Genomic DNA, 4286 nt, shown 5'->3' with positions numbered 1-4286 from the left:
GAGAGTCATTATTATATCATCCGAATAAACTTGATGCCTTAGAGAATATTGGTTGATATACTCATAGAAACAGAAGTCCCCGTACTCTTCTATACAATTTTAGTACGATCTTGGAACCCATGCAAATAATGTTTATTTTATTTTGTTAAGTTAACGTTGTATAGAGGATAAAAAATGGCTTAAAATGCTCTTAATTTTAAACTGAATGTTATTAGTTAATTAGTATGCTGATAACAAGTTGCTAAAAAGTATTTAAGAAAAAAAATCAAAATTTACGTTAATAAATGTTTATCGATATTCGTCCAAATTGTGTTTGTAAAGCATTTTCATAATCTTTAAGCATACAAATAATTTAAAACTAAACATGCAGTCTAATAGAGAAAATTATTTAAGTGATACAAAAATGTGTCTTCTTTAATGCCAGCCCTCATAACCTGAAAGACCATAGAACAGTGGTTTGGTATCAAACTGATTTGTTTTTTCTGCCACCATGCTCCAACAGTCACACGCCTTTATAACATTGTTGAACGGATTTGCTGGATCCATAACATAGCAGGAATTGTAACTGAAAATACAAGAAGTTATACCGGTATTGCATGATGACGATATCAATGGCCTGTAGAAAAAATATTATTATTCCTGATCACTTTGTATTATTTACATTCACATTACAATAGGGTTGCACTCTACTAGATGAATAGTTATTAAATATTTTAACAATTGGGATTATAATTATTTCTCTTTAAATGTCTATGAAGGTCTAAATAAAAAAACAAGTTACCATTTAAAATTGTCAAAATCATAATTTGTATTCCATGCATGCTTAAGCTTTGTGTATTACCGGTATTGCATGATGACGATATCAATGGCCTGTAGAAAAAATATTATTCCTGATCACTTTGTATTATTTACATTCACATTACAATAAGGTTTCACTCTACTAGATGAATAGTTATTAAATATTTTAACAATTGGGATTATAATTATTTCTCTTTAAATGTCTATGAAGGTCTAAATAAAAAAACAAGTTACCATTTAAAATTGTCAAAATCATAATTTGTATTCCATGCATGCTTAAGCTTTGTGTAGTTAGCAATTGCTCTCAATACATGGTAGAAGCCTTTCCGTAAATCAAAATTCTGTGGGCTCCCAGCATCTTCCCACTCTCCAATAGTTATAAGTTCCAGTGGATAAGAGCTTGGTAATCGTCGAGAACTGCTCTCCTGTCAATCGTCATAATATTGAAAATCTCTTTGTTAACAATTAAAAAGACCTTTTGGAAAAATCGAGTTTATAGAATGACATATAATCTTACCTCAAAGAAAGTTTTCCTCCAATATTTGATCAAACGAATCAGGGTTTTAATTTTTGTAGGAGTGTTCGAAACAAATGAAATTTGTAGTGGTGCCAGAGCAGCTGAGTAGTATTCTCTCATCACCGGTGACTCAGACTTCATGGTTGAATATATTTCTGTTTTCAAATCTGCATTGTACAGAAATAATTTATTTTAACATGTGTTATTCTGTATGTCTTTCTAAGTAAAGAAGTATTTTGTACATTATATCAAATCGTGGTTTTTTCTATAGTTATTCTACTACATGTATTGTTGATTAAAATTATCTATAACTATTTTGAAAAATGACACTAAAAGGCCTTTGACTTAAACATCAATAAAAAGTACACATTCCTGGTTTAGTTATTTACTAACTTTTTCTCAATATATTGACACTGGGAAGTATATCCACATCATGTGTATGGCCAGCATGACATGATAAGGACACTTTAACGGCGTGGCGTGTTGTTCCCTCTACGGTACAATGACCATGTTGGCCGAGGTACAGTTTCATTCTTTGTAAAATTGACGGCAAAGAGGAGTGCAGATTCGAAATCGAATGAAAGCTAGACAGGAAAACAACAAGATCTGCATCTGATTTTCCTTTGATTGCTGTGCTTTTCCAAGCGAACTGTAAAGAGGAATAATGACCCCCATCGAATAATGACCGGGGATAATTTTTCAACGACTAAAAATGACCCCCTACCCGTAGAAAAAAGTCATTTTTGTAGAAAAAGTGTCCTAGGGGTCATTAGTTTATATGTTAGTCCCTAACTATTAAAAGCTTCAATTAAAGATTTGGCATTTTTGTGGAAAATTGGACAAACTCCAGGGTAAAGGTCAAAAGGTCAAATTTTGTGGTACCCAAAGTAAGGTCTTGTCACAAGGAATGTACACATATTGAATATGAAAGACAAAGCTACAATAAATGAAAAGTTATGGTAAAGGTTAAAGTTTTTGCGGAGAAACAGACCGACAGATAGACAGACAGACATACAGACGGACACGATAAAGCTATATACCCCCGAATCTTCGATTACAGAGACATAAAAAGAAATGGTCTTCAATTAACTTTTCATATTATGATACAATATAAAGAAGAGGTTACAAAAATGAAAATGTTTGTTCTGATTTTCATATTAAATTCTCTGAATTTTTTTTTTCAGAACTAGGTAAAATCGTGGAGTAAAACAAGAATTAAGAAATGTAATGAATACTGTGTGCTAAATCAAAAGGTTATGTCTACATGTATAGTTTTTGCATTAGAATGTGTATTTTACACTAGCCTATAGCTTTACAGAAGATTATATTTTTAGGCGATATACCCATATCACCCCCTTACTTATTTAGGAGGAAGTTGCTTATCAACAAAGGCAACAAAAAACTACCCTACCTTCATTTTTCTATAAGGAGGGACTGAAAATAAGCTTAAAATAATCTACTAATCCACTAATTTTCAACTGTTAATCTGCCACAATACTTTCAAGTATATCCCCACCAACATTTAAAGTATGCTTTAATCATGGCGAAGTAAATTATGATATGATATTGTCAAATAGGATTTGCCAAACTTATACAAGCCTTAGTTTCATTCTTTGAAAAATTGATGGCAAAGAGGAGTGCAGCTGCGAAATCGAATGAAACCTTGACAGGAAGACAACAACATCTGCATCTGATTTTCCTTTGACTGCCGTGCCTTTTCCAAGCTACCCACCCTACGAATAAAAGTATGAATAGCATTTTATTGTAAACCATTCTTGTGCAAAAAATATATATTCGAGTTTTGAAAATTTGATTTCATTGCAAAAAATTCTTTGTTGTGATTCCTATAAATGAATGCATAGAATGTAATAAGATAAAAATATTCACCGATTGATTTTAACGGACGTATATAAGTTCGGTTCTCCCCAATAGTTAGGTGTAGAGTAATATCTTTCAATTAAAACGCTTCATACTCAAAACTATTTTCCATTTTTAAATCAAAAATAGTTACATCAAAACGATGTTAAAATAATGAAATAAGCTATTTATATTAAGAAATATATGTGTTTACTTTGATAACTTCAGATGGCCTCAGTTTATCTGGAAAGTTGTTTTGCATGAAAATACAAAGACGGTGTACCACTGCTTTACAACTGGAATTGTAGGCCGTGTCAGGTTCTATTTTATTCCTGACAAATGCTTGAAGTTCGCTTCCTGCCATTGTGCTAAGAGAATAACTTGATGAGTATGCTTGAATACTGTAAATACTGTGATAAGTAGGTAACTGTAGATCCCTGGAATACAGCGTACTGGTTGTTCCAAATGCCTCACCGTGCTTCATACTGCCATGCCTACCCTTGTCAAAAGTTCTCTCAAAGCGACGTTGGGGTTTGCATATTTCGCAGAAATAAGGAAACATTGAAGGATTTTGTCTCCTGAATCCAAAAGAGTATTTTCTTACCATTGTTGACTTTCTATTTATGCAAAAAGTAAATTTCAGCGTCAAAATAGTGAACTGTATAAAAATGAACTCAGAACATAAAACGTGACAAATGACACGAATAGTTAAAAAAAATAAATAGAAACAAGAGGTCCAAGAAGCACATCGCTTACCTGAGAACATCTGTTAGGAAAAAGCAAAAATCAGTTCAGTATTGTACAAAATACATGGGGAGGGGCGGTGTTGAATTTTATAGTAATTCTATACTACTCCGGGGATCCTAATTGGAACAAAATTGAATAAATATACACCACCTGAGGATGCTTCCATATAAATAAGATCAACCATGGCTTTGATGTTCTTGAGAAGATTTTTTGCTATAAATTCTTCTGTAAACCCTTGATCGCCCATTGTGGCCCCACCCTACTCCAAGAGTACACTAATCTTATAGTACCTCCGTGGTCATGATTTGAACACATTTGAATCTACACCACTCGAGGATGCTTCGAAATAAATAAGATTGATCATTCC

The 4286-nt window shown here is 32.7% G+C and overlaps 1 pseudogene; it reads right to left on the bottom strand.

Annotated features, from left to right (window-relative positions):
* Nucleotides 1–264: 264 nt before the first annotated feature.
* On the bottom strand, nt 265–3826 carry LOC134275004 (2'-5'-oligoadenylate synthase 1A-like; annotated as a pseudogene).
* Nucleotides 3827–4286: the final 460 nt, after the last annotated feature.

The sequence above is a fragment of the Saccostrea cucullata genome, unplaced genomic scaffold (assembly GCF_032062105.1).
Source record: "Saccostrea cucullata isolate Sc308-1 unplaced genomic scaffold, CSIRO_AGI_Scuc_v1 ctg7483, whole genome shotgun sequence".
Lineage (NCBI taxonomy): Eukaryota > Metazoa > Mollusca > Bivalvia > Ostreida > Ostreidae > Saccostrea > Saccostrea cuccullata.
This window is presented reverse-complemented; position numbering and strand designations above follow the sequence as displayed.